The 18235-nt window shown below is 43.9% G+C and overlaps 1 long non-coding RNA gene across 1 annotated transcript; it reads right to left on the reverse strand.

Moving 5' to 3' along the window:
* Positions 1-9458: 9458 nt before the first annotated feature.
* LOC116094784 lies at positions 9459-17741 on the reverse strand. Its single transcript, XR_004120311.1, has 3 exons — positions 17651-17741; positions 15951-16324; positions 9459-9497 (listed from the first exon to the last, which is right to left on the reverse strand). It is a non-coding gene; the product is annotated as an uncharacterized LOC116094784 (long non-coding RNA).
* Between the last annotated feature and the right edge of the window lie 494 nt (positions 17742-18235).

An 18235-nucleotide genomic window follows, 5' to 3' on the forward strand; every position in this document is an offset into this window, starting at 1 on the left:
CCACAGTCTGAATGCTTCAACCTGCTTTGTTAGAGGAATCTTTAAGTAACATCAACACACAGTATTGCTTTTCAGTGGGCCATCCAAGAACAATGCAGACATGACAGTATGAATCTGAAGGATATGTTCTCACTTTAATTTGAAAAGATTTATCAAAAAGTAGTGGAAACAAATGGGCTGTTTTGTTGTGGTAGGCTCTCTCTCTCTCTCTCTCTCTCTCTCTCTCTCTTTTTCTCTCTCTCTCTCTCTCTTTTCCTCTCCTCCTTCTCCTTCTTCCCACCTCCTCCTTCTTGTCAAGTTGACAAGAGCTAGAGTCATCTGGGATGAGAGAGAATCACAATAGAGAAAAATGAATCCTTCAGATTGGCTGTAGGCAAGTCTGTAGGGGAACTTTCTTGTTTAATGATTGGTATGGGAGTGCCCCGTCCATTATGGGCAGTACCCCTAGGTAGATGGTCCTGGTTTGTATATAAGAAAAGCAGCATAGGCAATCGATGGAGAGCAAGCCAGTAAGCAGCATTCCTCCATGACCTCTGTATCACTTTCTGTCTTGACTTTCCTCAGTTAATACTATTTCAATTAGAAGTCACAGCTAATCCCAACACTTAGGAGGCAGAGGCAGGACTGGCCTGCTCTATACAGCAAATTCCAGGACAGTCAGGGCTAGAGAGAGATACCCTGCCTCAATAGACAAAGGAATGACACAATTTGCAATATTCCTTTTGTGGCTATCTATGTTTTAAATTTTTAAAACATTTCCCATAAAAGTCATACAAACTCAAATGGAGGATCAACAAGATGGTTCAGAAGGTAAGGTGCTCGCTGCCAAGCCTGATCACACAGGTTTGATCTCCAAGATCCACATGGAGGAATGGAGAGTGTTTCTATCCAAGTTCTGGAATTAAAGTCATGCACCATTAAGCCTGACTTTTACTGTGCCATTTAATTGTGATCATCTTAATAATTGCTTTTTTGGTTGTCTTAGTTTGCTTTTCTAGTTCAGTGATAAAGACTATGATAAAAAACAAATGGAGATTCGGGCGGTGGTGGCTCATGCTTTTAATCCCAGCACTTGAGAGGCAGAGGCAGGCAGATTTCTGAGTTCGAGGCCAGCCTGGTCTATAGAGTGAGTTCTAGGACAGCCAGGGCTATAAAGAGAAACCCTGTCTTGAAAAACCAAAAAAACCAAAAAACCAAAAAACCAAAAAATCAAAAAACAAATGGAGAAAGATGGTTTTGTTTCACCTCAAATTTTATAGTCCAGCCCTAAGAGAAGCCAGAGCAGGAACTCAGACAGGAACCTGGAGGCAGGAACTGAAGACAACTTCCAAAAGTTGTCTTCTGACCTCCACAGACATGGTGATATACACACCCTCACCCAGAACAATATAAATAAACAAATATCATTAGTTTGTAATGAAAAATAAAGCCAGGTGTGGTAGTATATGCCTAAACTTCAAGCACTGGGAGATAAAGGCAGGAAAATTGAAATTTTAAGGCCAGCCTGTATTATCTAATGAGTGCAATGTCAGCCTAGGTTACAAAAACATTTCATAGAGTAAAATATGTAAATTATTAATTCAAAACCCAGATAGGATTTCAGCATTTAGGGCTCTGAAAACCTGAATTGGAATAATCATTTGTTCATGGCTTTTCCTAAGAAGTCTTTCTATCCCACTCCAAAAGAAAGGTAAAAACAGAACAGAGAAACAACCACATTCCGGAGCAGCTTTGTGAACCAAGTCATCTGGAATTCCTTAGTGGAACATGGGTGAGGGCTTACTTACAGGAAGGCTCGGCAGAAAGCCTCCCCCTGAGTGGATAGCAACTCACATAAATTACATTCCTTGAATTCTCTGCACAACTTGCAAGTAGATCCCCTGAAGCATCTCCTTTCCTTCAGCAGATGTTTACTGGTCATATGACATTTGGGACAAAGCCAGTGGAGGGCTTGTACATTTCTTGAACCTCCTGAGTCTTCTAAGTTTCTTGTGCCATGTTCCCTCTAGCAGGAATGTTTCAATCTGGAGGAAGCCGCCATGTGTCTGGCAGTGACTACTTTATTAATTCCTCCTCCGGTATCTGCTAACCCCCTGGTGGAAACTTGCACCCTGAAGCCAACTAGGTCAATTATCTGCTTGTGATGGCTAGTTAGTTTTTGGCTGTCAGTTTTTTTTGTTGTTGTTGGTGGTGGTGTTGTGTTTTTTTTTTGTTTGTTTTTGTTTTTGTTTTTTGTTTTGTTGTTGTTGTTTTGTTTTTTCGAGACAGGGTTTCTCTGTGTAGCCCTGGCTGTCCTGGAACTCACTCTGTAGACCAGGCTGGCCTTGAACTCAGAAATCCGCCTCTCTCTGCTTCCCAAGTTCTGGGATTAAAGGTGTGCATCACCACTGCCCGGGGGCTGTCAGTTTGACTGTATCTGGAATTAACAAAAACCAAGCAGTTGGGAATGACTGCCTATAAGAGATTTTTTTTTTTTCATTTGATCCTTTGAAGTGGGAAGACCTGCCTTACATCTGGGTCACACTTTCTGGTGGTAGCCATCATAAAAGAACATGAAAAAAAGCAGCTTTTGCTTTCATCTGCTTGTCCCTCACTTTGGCAAGTTCCAGTAAGATGAACTTGCCTGTTCACTGCTATTGTGTTGATGAGGCAACCCTTTACTAGCCTTAGAACATCTTTCTTTAGGATTCCAATGTAGACAGAACAATAGTAACTCTAGGAATTCCCTGGTACTCTAGCACCAGATAGTAACTCTAGGAATTCCCTGGTACTCTAGCACCAGATAGTAACTCTAGGAATTCCCTGGTACTCTAGCACCAGGTTGGGACTGCTAAAACATCTAGTGCTGTGGGCTGGACAGCTACTGAATCCTAGACCTTTCTTTTCATTGTTGGGATACCCTGACCACAGTCTATAAAGCATTCTAATAAAGGCAACACACACACACACACACACACACACACACACACACACACACATACACACACGGTGGCTTAAATGAGAATGGACTCCACAGGCTCCTATGATCTATTTGGGAAGGATTAGGAGATATAGCCTTGTGTTGGGGTTTAAAAGAATTCTCTCTCTCTCTCTCTCTCTCTCTCTCTCTCTCTCTCTCTCTCTCTCTCTCTCTCTCTCTGTGTGTGTGTGTGTGTGTGTGTGCCGACATGTAAGCTCTCAGCTATTGCTCCAGCATCATACCTGCCTGTTTTCTGCCATGCTCCCCACCATGATTGTCATGGGCTCACTCTCTGGAACTGTAAACTCTAATAAACTCCTTTTCTAAGTTACCTTGGTCATGGTGCCTCTTCCTGGCAATAGAAAAGTAATTAATACACACAGACACACACACATACACATACACACACACGTGTGTGTGTATTCATATACATCAACACATATATGTAGATATATGTATATTAGATATATTATTTATTTCTTTTTCTTTTTCTTTTCGAGACAGGGTTTCTCTGTGTAGCTCTGGCTGTCCTGGAACTCACTCTGTAGACCAGGCTGGCCTCAAACTCAGAAATCCACCTGCCTCTGCCTCCCAAGTGCTGGGATTAAAGGCGTGCACCACCACTGCCCAGCAATACATTATATATTATTATATATGTTATATAGTCACCTATATATTCATTTTATCAATTCTGTTTCTCCAGAGAACCTTCACTAGCACACTACTCAGAGAAAAGTACTCAACACACTTCAGGGGATTTCAGAATAGCCCAGAGCTTTATAACAAAATGTCAAAGCATAATCCAAAATAACAGCATTGGAATAACAAGCAAAATCTCAACACTTGTAGAAAAAGACATTCAGCAAATGCCAACACCAAAATGGCACATACGTTAGCATTAGCTGGTAAAATCTTTACGACAGCTGTTACAAAAATGCTCTGAGAAGCAAGGGTAAACATTCTTGGGGGAAAAAAAGCAGAGAGAAGTATTCAGTAAGGAAGTCAATGTGGGCTCGGAACGCATCTCAGTTACAGCGCTCGTCCGGCAGGGACAGAACTGGATTTAGTCACCAGGATGGCATAAACCATGTGTGGTGGTACGCACCTGCAATCCCAGCCCTTGGGAGCTAAATGTGGAAGGGTCAAAAGTGTAAGGTCACCTTTGACTATATTTCAAACTACCCTAGGCCACTTGAGAAAATCCAAAACTAAAACAAACCAAAGCAAAAAAAAACTGTAATAAGATTTTTAAAGAATGAAGCATATGAGGTTAAAAATAAGAATCAAATAAAAATTCTATAAATACACATTAAAAAAGGTCCCTGTGCTCAAAGAGCTATCTCTAATCTAATCTAATCTAATCTAATGTACTCTAATCAAAAGGAGAAGAAATGAAAAACTGTCACAATTCATAAGAGAGCAAAGGTCCACGTCAACAGACTGGAATCCTGTCACAGATGTCCTCTGACTAAAGCACCAAAGTGCTAGCTATGTGCTAGGGAAGCATTGTGACAGAGGGACAGGGAGCACAGGGTGGGAGTGGCCAACCCCGGCACAGCCGATCACCATAGCGATAGGACAGCATCAGGCTGGCCCCCAATCGAAAGACACACAAAATCAACACTGCTCCGTTTCTTCTCTCCAAAAGTCTATGCAGAAACCTCGAAGGGCTGGGCTCCAGGCAGACAGAAGCTTTCCGGCCAGGCATGTACTAAGCACTCAGGGGGTACAGGAGAGGGAACACTACACGCGGCTGATATTTAGAAAGAGTTGTTTTATTTACGTGTATGTGTGTGAGTGGGTGTGTGCATGTGTTTGCAGACCCCTTCGGATCCTGTGGAACGGGCATGACAGGTGCTTTTGAGTCTCTGGACTTGAGTGCTGGGAGCTGAACTCTAGCCCTCAGCGAAGGCAGCAACCACCTCAACTGGTAGGACATCTCTCCAGCTCACTGGCTGTTTGATTTTTAAAATGGAGAATTTCCCTGAACAAACTACTGTCGTAATCTTGGCCAGAACATACTTACAGTCACATACTTGTTCTCAAGGCAAACTCCAAACTGCTCCTCCATTATAGACAGCCAAGTGTCTATCAAAACCCCAGGAGTTCCTGAGAAACAACCAGAAGACTGAGGATAAGGGAGTCTCCTTACTTATTCCCCTGTAGAAATAACAAAATAATGATTGAACAATGAAGGGGTGCAAACCTGCAAAAACGGAGGTTTGTAAAAAGGAAAAGTTCGGGAAACTGGTATTTATACCCGGGGAAGTGCAGCACCACTCCTGCAGAAGGAGGCCCGTACCAAGCCAGAGCTTAGCACGGAGATGCCTACAGTATCAGCTGCTGCTCTGCCCTATACGACCCCTGGGCCCTGAGCTGCTTCTGTAGCCTGTGCTTTAGAACCCAAGAAGCAATGGTGTTCTTCAGACCTGGAACCCAGCCTCCTATGCAGTAGGCACAGCTGTTGAAAGCAGAGCCATTGACACTCATTGATTCTGTCTGTGCCCCACACCCGCCGACCTCACCTGCTTCGGAGTTCCAACTCCTACTTCTTCAGCCACTGTCTGTACCCAGACACAGCACTGCAATGACTTCCTGTGTGCAGATCGGCACCCAGAGCGGATCACTTGAGCTAGGACAGCCCTCCAAGAGGGGAAAAGAAGACAGTGGCAGGGTATAAAGGCCTATCAGATAGTCTATTGCTGGTGAATTGCTCACCTGCCTCCTTCCCTCTCTCATTTCTTCCTTCCTTCCTTCTTTGCTACTGAGCTGAGCTTACTGGAATAACTGAGTAGTGATGGCAGTCTGTAGTGTAGCCTTCAGGTAGCCTTTGAAATTCTGCTTCTGAAAAAACTCCGAGCTTCAGTGATATCTTCTGATGAGGTGGCATATACCACATCACCACCACATTTACTGGTACTTAAAAATAAGTCATAGCCAGGCATTGGTGGCACATGCCTTTACTTCCAGCACTTGGGAGGCAGAGGAAGGCGGATTTCTGAGTTCGAGGCCAGCCTGGTCTACAGAGTGAATTCCAGGACAGTCAGGGCTACACAGAGAAACCCTGTCTCAAAAAAAAAAAAAAAAAAAAAAAAAAAAAAGTCATAAACAAGAAAACATGAAGTTGGGGGCAAGAATAGGTGAGGTTAGATTTTTGGAGTTTGTTCTGTTGCTATGTATTGTAATGCTAAATTCTGTACCAGAAGGTCTAGGCCTATGAGTGACTTCTGTTTCCAAGTTTTTGTTGTGCAAACCTTGTTTCTTGATTTAAAGCTGTTGGTTAAATAAAATTGGCTACAGCCAATTACCAGAGGCATTAGACACCAGTGGGAGGAGGAGGAAGAAGAGAGAGGACAGGGAAGCCACCATGAGGGGAGCAGAACTATGAACATATGATCAGAAGAAACAGCAAGTATCTGGGATATACCACTGGGGAAGTAGCCGGGCCAGAAGTTTAAAAAGTAGATTAGGGTTACCCTTCAGTAATTGTTAAGGCCAAATAAGATAACCATAGTCTCATTTATTTGTAAGCTAGTCAGGGATAAGCTTAAATAGGCTCTACAACAGTAGATCTAGGAGAAATGGAGGTGAACACAATCAAAACACATGTCTGAAATTCTAGAGAAATAAACAAATCACAGCTTTACAAATTAAATATAAAGTAAACAGAACAAAAAATTTAAAATTTTAGTAGATTTTTAAATAAAATATTAGGTTCAATTAGCTCCTTATCTCAAAATAAATTTTTTTATGTTTGATAATTTTTTTTTAGATTTTACATAACAAAGCAAGGATCTCCAAACCTTAAAATGTTTAATTAATTAATTATGTGTATACTTGTGTGTGTATGTGTGTATTTGTATGTTTCTATACCCCAGCATGTTTATAACAGCCAGATGACAATTTACAATAACAACTTTTGAGACTGATTCTACCATGAGGGTCCCAGGATTGAATTTTGGTCATCGGGTTGGGAGCAAGTGTCTTTTTACCTGCTAAGCTACCTGATTGGCTGCACAGCTATCTTTCCGACCCAGCAACTTACTTTTTAAGTGTATAAAAAATAAACTGGGGGTGAGAAAGCAGTAGCTGGAGAGATGGCTCATCATTTAAGAACACTAATTGCTCTTCTAGAATACCTTGGTTCAATTCCCAGCACCCACATAGTGGCTCACAACCATCGGAATCTTCAACCTGGGGATCCAATGCTTTCTTCTGGCTTCCACAGGCACTGCACATATATATGGTGCACAGACATCCATGCAGGCAAAACACCTATACACAGAATAAAAATGACCGTTCTTAGCTGGGCGATGGTGGTGTCCACCTTTAATCCTAGCACTTGGGAGAGCGAGGCAGGTGGATCTCTATGGATTTAAGGCCATCCTGGTCCACAGAGAGAGTTCAAGGACAGTCAGGGCTACACAGAGAAACTCTGTCTCAAAAAAATAGTTAAATAAAATGGCACTAGAGATATGGTTTAGTTAGGTGAGTACCTGCCTGGTTCATGTGAAGCCTTAAGTTGCCAGATGTGATGATGGTACACACCTGTCACTCCAGCACTCAGAAGATGGAGATAGGAGGATCAAAAGTACAAGCCATCTTTTCCTACACTGTGAGTTTAGGGCTAGCCTGGGACACATGACACCCTGCCTAAAATAAAACAAAAGTGGATCATTATGTGGATAGAAAGATAAGTATATGGAGACGTATGTACATACAAAATGTACAACAGAGTAGAAGTGATGAATACGCAAGTGTACTGGCTGGTTTTGTGTCAACTTGACACAGGCTGGAGTTATCACAGAGAAGGGAGTTTCAGTTGGGGAAGTGCCTCTATGAGATCCAGCTGTGGGGCATTTTCTCAATTGCCCCATTGTGGGTGGTGCCATCCCTGGGCTGGAAGTCTTGGGTTCTATAAGAGAGCAGGCTGAGCAAGCCAGGAGAAGCAAGCCAGTAAAGAACATCCCTCCATGGCCTCTGCATCAGCTCCTGTTTCCTGACCTGCTTGACTTCCAGTCCTGACTTCCTTTGGTGATGAACAGCAATGTGGAAGTAAGCCAAATAAACCCTTTCCTCCCCAACTTGCTTCTTGGTCATGATGTTTGTGCAGGAATAGAAACCCTGACTAAGATAGCAAGTGAGCATGAAGATTTTTAAATCAACTGTTATACATTTGTAATATTCATAACAAAATGCTGAGAATCGTTGTCTGTTATCAGGTCCCTAGTCTATTTAATTACCTGGTTTTTTATCAGGGTTAACAGGTCAGTGGCTTTATTCTTCATTATGTGCCTTGCTATGATCAGGCTTGATGGGCCTTTATTCACTACTGGCAAATGAAGAGCATTTTTGATTTGTATTTTTGGCTCTGCTTATTTCTATTCTTAGAACCTTATAATTAACACTATTGGGAATGTGCTGTGATGGTACCCAGTGTCATCCAGGGCCAGGCCTCAGACACAGGCACAGACTCCATGGTGCGTTGAATCATTATTCAAACACAAGGATGCAAACCAACATGGTGGCATCAAATGACTCTATTAAAGGGTGGTGACTGTAAATTTGGGGTGAAGCAGAAACCAGCTTGGAACTTTCTAGTACTGGAACTCTCTCTTGTACTTTCTAGTACCCTTTCACAGGTCTATACTTTTTATAATGGGGAGAATTATTTTCTGACTCATGTAGCTCAGGCTGGCCTAGCTGAGGATGATCTTGAACTCCTGCTCCTCTTGCCTCTAGCTTCTAAGTGTCACATGTGCCAAGGCCTGAACCCAAGTCCTCTTGAGAGCTGTAGTAGAGATGTTTAACTGGCTGAGAGGTTAAATTGATTGTTTTGATCAAATAGAACATTTTAAGTCATAAAAGCGAGAATGGGTGATAATTCCTCAACGTGTTAAGAAAAGCTTTCAGATCTGCTTGGGAAAACATCCAGAGTCAAAAGTGACATTAAGGAAAAATTGAAATACCATGGGGAAAAACTTTATGATTATGCTCTACAAAACCCAGTTTCTTCATAAAGATGATGTACAAGGGATAAAGAGTCATACATCTGAAGGAATGGCACGCCAAGGTGCTTCCAGTATGCTTGAAGTGGTTCAATGTAAACAAATTATACTCAGACCGTGGATATCAGACAGAAGCAGGTTGCTTGCTTTGATAAAAACTTCAAAAGGAAAATGTGGTGGTTCGAATAGGGATGGTCCCCATTGACTCATGTATTTGAACCACTGACCCATGAGGAGTGGTATTATTAGGAGGTGTGGCCTTGTTGGAGGAAGTGTGCCACTGTAGGGACAGGCTTTGAGGTCTCTATGCTCAAGCTCTGCCCAGTGTGAAATTCCAGACTCCTGCTGCCTTCAGATCCAGATGCAGAACTCTCAGCTCCTCCAGCACCATGTCTGCCTGCACAAAGCCTTGCTTCCCACCATGATGATAATGGACTGTACCTTGAAACTGCAAGCCAGTCCCAGTGAAATATTTGTCTTTATAAGAGTTGCGTTGGTCATGGAGTCTCTTCACAGCGTTTAAACCGTAACTAAGACAGACAGAAAGAAAAGGCAGTCAAGCAGGGATCTATGGACAACACTTCTAAGCAAAACCTTTGTAAGCATCATCAAAAGATGCCAATGCTGATTCCTCTCTACTAGAAGAATGAGTCCAAGGTCAAGGTTGATTGTTCAACCCAGGTCTTTAAGTGGAGAGCTCATGAAGGTGAGTCACAGCTAGCCCACAGCCAAGCTGAAGCAGAAGTGAGAAACAAGTCTTTTATTGTTGCTGTTCTAAGAAATAAAAACATGGTCCATTTCCAGAAGCGCTTTGAGTCAATGTAGGCTTGGCTACAGGTGAACAGAAAATGCAGAGCCCTGCTGGAATCTGCTCATGTAGTTACAGCCCCAACCCCCAAGCCCTAGGTCAGCTTTCCCAACATCCTGCAGAGGTGACAAGGGCATGGTAAACTCTAAAGCAAACAAGATGTAAAACTTGCAGACAAACCCATGCACTTGACTTTGTTAAGAGACAGATAAACGTCCCTGTGTTCAAACAGCACACTTGCTGTTCTGGGCTAGCACCCAACTTTGCAAAGCCATAAAATAAACTGCCTCGTATTTGGGGCTTGGAGTCTCCAGCGCAAGAATCTTTGTTCCTTACATTGTATGTTTCTGAGACTGGGAGCCTCTTTGTTATCATAGCATAACTGACTTCTGCTGACTGATGCAAACAACGGTTAGCAAAGCTAAGGCTCAAATGTTTAGAAAGTTAAGTAACAATATAAAAACATGAAGTGTTTCTGGTGAGTGGTGGAGTGTCCAGCACTGGTTATGTGCTGAGTTTGAAGAAGGGAAAGGTAGCCTGATGTGCATTGTGTATGCGTGTGTGTGTGTGTGTGTGCATGTGTGTGTGTATGTGTGTGTGCATGTGTGTATGTGTGTGCGCGTGTGTGCATGTGTGTGTATGTGTGTGTGCATGTGTGTGTATGTGTGTATGTAAGATTTATTTATTTTATGTATATGAGTGCTCTATCTTCCCAGAAGAGGGCATCAGATCCCATTACAGGTGGTTGTTAGCCACCATGTGGTTGCTGGGGATTGAATTCATGACCTCTGAAAGAGCAGACAGTGCTCTTAACCACTGAGCCATCTTTCTAGCCCCTGATCTGCATAGTTTTTAACACTTGGAACTAAATTACTAGAATACAGTAGACTACTGTGAAGTCATTAAAACAATTGTATAGAATTGTATAAACAATTTCAAGGCATAAGAAGTGATCACATCATATTGTTTAAAGATTAAAAATAGGAACTAAACTCAGAGATTAAAAGCACTTGCTGCTTTTTGCAGGTGACCTTGGTTCAGTTCCCCCCCACCCATGTAGTTGCTCACAATCATTGGTAACACAAGTTCTAGAGGTTCTGATGCCCTCTTCAGGCCTCCAGCATGCACCAGACAAAAGAGAGGAGACTGAATACATGACAGTTATCACTCCAAAATTATCAGCATGGGTGTTTGGATCCCAGGTCCCTCATAACAAGCTGGGGTACCTTCAAACACCTGTCACACTAGCTCAAGGGGTAGACACAGAAGCATTGCTGTAGCTTTCTGGTTTCCAGTCCAGCTGAGATGGAATCCCAGGATCAGGAAGAAACCCTGCTTCAGGAGAATGGGGGCGGGGGGGGGGGGGGACAATGGAAGAGGACACCTGACACCCTTTTCTGGTCTGTGTACATACACACAGGCAAACAATGCACTCACACAGACACAAACATACACATGTAAAATAATTTAGTTTAAAAGAAGAGAATTAAGCTAAATTGAAGGGCACCAGGGAAACACCTGGTGATGCTGACATGAAAGAAGAAGACAGTGAAGAAATCTTTATAGAGAAGGGCTTGGCAGGAGCTCTGGGCTGCAGCCTTCATCTACACCAAAACAATTCAGGGTCTATGTATTGGTTCTCAAAGTAAATTGCTTTACCCATGCCTCTCAAACACAAGCTCTCATTCCTATTAACACTCATGTCTCTGCTCTGCTTTCTGGCTCTCTCTACACAGTCCCCCTCAAATCCTGTCTGCATACCCTCACCCTTTTCCTGTGATCTGTTGCATGTTGCCTAGAAAACACAGCCCTTCTTATGTCATGGACCCACAGGATTGTAGTGACTATAGTCACTATGCGTAGTGACCATTATGGCATGACCTAGAGACTGCTGCTGTTTCTTCATTCCTATTGAGTGGTGCCACAAGCCATCTTAATTGTCCAAACTAGAATTCTGAGTGTGTCCTGTTACAGTCCTTGTCTTCTTGCCAAGTCTCTGCCACTCTTTTTCCTTCCTGCTGCTCAGGGAAGCACCCCTCCCCCACCCCATCTGTCTCTGGGATGCTCTATGTCAGACATCCTCCTTTCTCCCTTGAATTATGGCACTAATCCTTTCTTCTCCATTTTTAATCATCACTCTTTATTCAAAAGACAGGGTCTCACTAGGCAGCCCTAGCTGACCTGGAAATCACTATGTAGACCAGGCTGGCCTCTGTCTCAGAGATCTGCCTGCCTCTGACTCCTGAGTGCTGGGATTAAAGATTTCCTGCTAAAGTTTGCTCTTTTTTCAACTTCTAAAGCTTTATGCTCTGTCCTAGAACCTTATGCTGCACCTCCCATTCCAGCATACAGTCTTCACTGTTAGCAATCCTTTGATGGCTTTCCTGAGGGTTCAGGAAAGAAGGAAGGAAGGGAGAAAGGAAGGAAGGAAGAAAGGAAGGAAGGAAGGGAGGAAGGAAGAAGGAAGAAAGGAAGGAAGGAAGGAGAAAGGAAGGAAGGAGGGAGGGAGGAAGGAAGGAAGGAGGAAGGAGGGAGGGAGGAAGAAAGGAAGGAAGGAAGTAAGAAGGAAGGAAGGAGGGAGGAAGGAAGAAAAGAAGGAAGGAAGAAGGAAGGAAGAAGGAAGAAGGGAGGAAGGAAGGAAGGAGGGAGGGAGGGAGGAAGAAGGAAGGAGGAAGGGAAGAGGAAGAAAGGAAGGAAGGAAGGAGGGAGGGAGGGGGAAGGGATTCTTCCTTCCAAGAATCTTAGACATATGTGGACAGTCATAGCTTGACAGAAGAAGAAAGCTGACTTAGAGATCCGAATATGAAGAGCTGATCTACTCACCATGAAATGGATTGACTTCATTTCCTCATTTTGCTTCAATTGTTTATTGTATGCACGCATGCATACATGCCACAGCACATGTGTGGGGGGCAGTGGGCAACTTGGAGCAGCCACTCCTTCCATCATGTGGGACCCAGTGATCAAACTCAGGTCATCAGGCTTGGTAGCCTGATGCTCATTTATCCACAAAGTTATCTTTTTTCTTTTCCTTTAGTCTCTCTTTCTATCCCTACCTTGATTCCCTACCTTCCTGCCTGCCATCCCTCCCTTCTTCCTTCCTTTGCTCCCTTCCTCCCTCTTGTTCTCAGTCCTTCCCTCCCTCCCTCCCTCCCTCCCTCCCTCCCTCCCTTCCTTCCTTTCTTCCTTCCTTCCTTCCTTTCTTCCTTCCTTCCTGTTTTTCCTGAACTCTTAGGGAAGCATCAAAAGATTAAAAACAGTGAAGACATATAATGAGAAGTGTAATTTAAGAAGCATATGCTGGGGCTGGGAGTGAAGCTTGGGGGCAGAGACAGGCAGCTCTCTGACATTGCAGCTACCCTCTTTCCATTTCCATCCTGCCCTCACCGTGCTTTTCTCTGATTCCCACTTTCCTTCACCCCAGCACAGCCCAGGAGTCCTTATTCATGAGGGTTTCTAGGACATTTTCTTCTCCCCAACCTCCTTCCTGTCTGGCACAGCCCTCAACATCACCCTGACACCATGGCACAGCCCTCAACATCACCCTGGCACCACTGATGTGCTCTTGTGTCTTTCCCACAGCTGGGTATACTGCAGGGATCTCAGATTGTGTCTTATTTACCGTGGCCTCAGCACATAACTGATGCCCAGAAATTGTTAACTTGAATGGCTGCCCACGCACTCTAGTCATTGACAGGATATGAAGACTAAACAGGATGGAGTAATTTTGATGCTGAGTGGTTAAGAGAACCCAAGAACTGCAAACAGAAGGCAAAACTGCAGGCAGGAAGTTTGAGAAGACCTATGTATCAGTTATCCCTAGTGACTCTTAACTGACAAATCCCAGTGGAAGAGACAAATACAGACACTTTCTCATGTGACCACAGTGGTCTGTCCTCACAGATCTGTGGCACCATGGGAGATGTGTGGGCTTAGCTGAGCCAACACTGGTGGAGCAGCCAGGCGTGCAGGGCTGCTAGGGGTGCGGGGCTGCAGGGGTGACCCTCCTCTTGGAGTTGTGTGAGATAGGGAAGCAGGGCTGAAAGAGATAAATGAACTAAAGTTAACGAAAATGGAAACTGAAGTGCTTCTGCTGCAGCACACCTTCCTATGGCGGCAGACTCCAGACTGCTTTAATGTTTATATTTAATAAAAAGAAAAGGTAATCCTAAAAAGTAAAACAGAAAGAAGAAGGAATACTTTGTTAGCCAGTTTCTCTTCACTATAGTGGTATGCCCAAGACAAAACACAAGTAAGGAGAATGCAGTGCCTTTATTTGGCTAGAATTCATTGAGATTTTTAGCCCATGGCAGTGGTCTTGTGACTTTGGATCTGTGGGGAGAACCACATTGGAGCAGGAGCACATGGCAGAGTAAAGTGGCCAGAAGGCAATGCATAGGAAGAGAAAGAAGAGGCCATAGCCCCAGGTCCCTTCTAGGTCAGGCCCCTCAGAAACTGGAGGACGTCCCAGTGGGCCCTACCTCTTAAAAGTTCTATTCTCGATAGGCGGTGGTGGCACAGGTCTTTAATCCCAGCACTTGGGAGGCAGAGGCAGGCAGATTTCTGAGTTCGAGGCCAGCCTGGTCTATAGAGTGAGTTCCAGGACAGCCAGAGCTACACAGAGAAGCCCTGTCTTGGGGAGAAAAAAAAAAAAAAAAGAAAAAAAAAAGGTTCTATTCTAGCCGAGGACACGACTCAAACTGTAAGGTGCGTGCTTTCCAAGCGTCGGGGTAGGTGGGCTCAATTCAATACCCCAAACCACATTTAAAAAAAAAAAGCTGGACATGACTGCACACTTAGCATCCCAGCTTTGGAGACGGAGAGTCAGGTGGGGCCCTGGGGCTTCCTACATAGTCAGTGTAGACTACTTAATGACTTTCAAGTCAGACAGACACCCTGCCTCAACATAAAGATGAGCGAGCACTAAGGAATAGCACTGGAGATTGTCCTCTGGCCCCACACGTATGTGCACTTACACACACACACACACACACACACACACACACACACACGTATGTGCACTTACACACGCACGCGCACATGTATGTGCACTTACACACACACACGCACGTATGTGCACTTACACACGCACACGCACATGTATGTGCACTTACACATGCACACGCACATGTATGTGCACTTACACACGCACATGCACATTCTGTTATTTCCCTGTGGGGTTACCTTGAAAAGCAAGTGTTTAACACACTCAACATCAAACCACAGAAAGTGCTTCATTGTTGCTAAGGACATGTCGAGTTGTGGTGTAACTATTCAGAGAAAATTATGATTTAAAATTATCATTGCTCCATCTTCCTGGAGAGAATATATTTTAAGGACACAGAAAAGTAAAGGAATCCTAGGTATTAAATATTATTTTTTAAGATTTATTTTTATTTGTGTGTGTGTGTGTAGTGTGCACAGCAATATACACATCATGTGTGTACATGTGCCTGAGCCCAGAAAAAGCCATTGGTTTCCCCTGGAGCAGGAGTTATAGGCAATTGTGAGCTACCTGATGCGTGTCTGGGAACCGAACTCAAGTCTTGTGGGAGGGAAGCAAGTGTTTTTAACTGCTAGGCTCCTATTAACAATGATAGTAATATTATTATTATTATTATTCTGAAATCATTTTGTAATTTCAGGAGAAAGCAACTGACTATTAATAAAGGTCTCTCTTTTCATATATATGCATGTATGTATGGGCACACACGTGTCCTTTAATGTTAAATTTGAGTTGGAAGCATCAGTTTGAGCTAGTGAGTTTTAATCAGTTTCAGTAGTTCCTAGGTTTGTCCTCTGAAAGGCCTAGACATAAATGCAGCATAGTTTGTGGCTTTTAAATACCACTTCCCACAGAAGCAACCAAAGCTCCTTGGAGACATGACTGATTTTGATGTCTATAAATATAAGCATACAGTGCTGTGCTTCCCCACTGATGTCAGAAGGACCACTCTCCTGAATCCAAACCACCTCACAGCTTAGCACATGAGGCCGGAGCGCGACAAGAGCAATTAACATGAAAAATTGCTTTACATGTTGTTGCTTGGTGTTTTATTTATTTGCAAATTTTTTAACCAGTAAAGTTTATTTTGAAATGCAATTAATTTTTAAAATCAGACTACCCATTTGTCAGTTTAGAAAGAGAAGTAAAACTACCAGAGTGGATACTTACGCTTGCTTTCATGGCTGTGGACAGAGCAGAAGCTGAGGTAAACGTGTAAATAGCCTGGTGAGTACTGAGTCCAATAGCCTGGTGAGTACTGAGTCCAATAGCCTGGTGAGTACTGAGTCCAAGCACTGCTGTTATGTAACCCCTGTCACTTGCTGACACAGGCACCTCCACACCAAGGCCTCAGGGGCAGTGACTGCCTGCACTGTCTTACATGGTACCCCATGCAGTCGCTTGCACGTCCTCTTTCCAGTCGGTGTGGATTTTGCTGGCCACCCTCCTTCACATCCTAGCCTCTTTCTTTATCTCTGAGACTAGTACATCTCAGCCAGCAAAAGATCAAACCTGTCTTTGCAGGCGTGACAGCTCACAACACTCTTTGTTCCCACATTTCACGTGAAAGTACAGCAGTTTTTAAAGACCGAAAACACCAAAGTGGAAAGGCAGATAGGAGAACCACCAGTTAGTGAAGAGATAACACGAACCTCCAGTTTAGCATAGACACTCTGCAACACACTGCCCTGGCTTCTCTCACTGGCCTGGCTGTTTTGTAGCTGCTGAGTTCGCAGCCCTGGCTCAAAAGTGCATGGATCAGTGACACTTTCGGTAGCTAACTTCTAATCTGTCGGGTGGCATCTAGATTCGAGGCCAGAAGAGACCAGCTCCCTCTTGGTCTCATGGACTACTTCCTGATGAGCTGAAATGAGAGAAACTCGAGACTGGAGACCCGAGGCGGGGGGGAAAGTTCCAGCACAGAGTCAAAAGGACAAGCCAGGTCTGCGTGTGCTTCCTGTTTACTCCATTAAAAAAATTTTTTTCTATTTTTTTTTTTTTTTTTGAGACAAGATCTCTGTCTTGCTTAGGGTTTCTATTGCTGTGAAGAGACACTGTGACTATGGCAACTCTTATAAAGGAAAACACTTAATGAAGACTGGCCTACAGTTCAGAGGTTTAGTCCATTATCATCATGTTTGGAAGCCATGCCAGCTTGCAGGCAGACATGGTTCTGGAGCAGGAGCTCAGAGTTCTACTTATGGATTGGCAGGCAGCAGGAAGGGGAAGAACGCTAGCCCCTAGGCCTGGGCCTGATTACATGAGATCTCAAAGCCCACCCCCAGTAACACACTTCCTCCAAAAACATCACACCTACTCCAACAAGGCCACACATTCCAATAATACCTAATAATCCCCATGAGCCTCTGGGGGCCATTCATTCAAACAACCATAATCTTTCTGTGTAGTCCTGGCTGTCCTGGAACCTACTACATAGAGCAGGGTAGCCTTTAACTCACAGAGACCTATCTGTTTCTGCCGCCATAGTGCTCCAATTAAAGGCATGTGCCTCTATGCCTGGCCTGTTTCCTTCATCTCCCTTCCTTCCTCCCTTTCTCCCTCCTTCTCTCCCTTCTTCCCTCCCTCTCTCCCTTTCCTCCTTCCTTCCTTCCTTCCTTCCTTTCTTCCTTCCTTCCTTCCTTCCTTCCTTTTTTCTTCTTTTTTGAGACAGGGTCTGATGTAGCCCAGCTGCCCTTGAACTTGCCATTGAGTGAAGGATGACCCTGAACTTCTGCCTCCAGTAGATATGTACCCATGCCCTTTCATGTGGTACAGGAACACAAACCTAAGACTTGTGAAGGTTAGGCAAGCACTCCAACCACTGAGCTACATCCCCCAGCCTAGTTTTGTAAAAATGCATTTTTTACAACCTGATGTCCTAATCAAATCTCCACTCATTTTCCTTGCTGTACATGGAAGCTACTGATGGGGCATGGCCCATGTGCCCCTTGTGTGAGCTGTGCACACACTGAAACAGAATTATTTTTTTATCTCTGCTACAGATGTGAATTGTGTTCCATTTTTAACTCTGACATCAGCACAGCACTGGTTGCCCGGGAGATAAGAATCTGGGCAATCAGGGAAGGGTGGCCTGAGCAGTGGTGAATTTTGTTTCTTTGTTGTTCTGTTCACTCACAACTTCCAACATACTCAGACTCGTGACAGACCTATTGCCACAGAGGGCAAGTAGGTATAGCTGATGACCCCTAGCCTGGTGGCAGCATCTGGACTGAAAGGCTGGAGAATCTTAGAATGAGGGCATTTAATAGAAATGTATGTATAATGTGTAACCTTTACTTAAAGAAGGCATAAGAAGTCTCTGTCACAAGCCAGGAAGGTGGACTGGTCAGTTCCAGAAACAGGATATAAGTTATCTAATTAGTCCTAGGAGTTGTCAGCCATTAAGAAGATAGTGTTGACCAAACCACATTCCTCTAGACAATGAGTGTGCAGGA

The sequence above is a fragment of the Mastomys coucha genome, unplaced genomic scaffold (genome assembly GCF_008632895.1).
Source record: "Mastomys coucha isolate ucsf_1 unplaced genomic scaffold, UCSF_Mcou_1 pScaffold17, whole genome shotgun sequence".
NCBI lineage: Eukaryota > Metazoa > Chordata > Mammalia > Rodentia > Muridae > Mastomys > Mastomys coucha.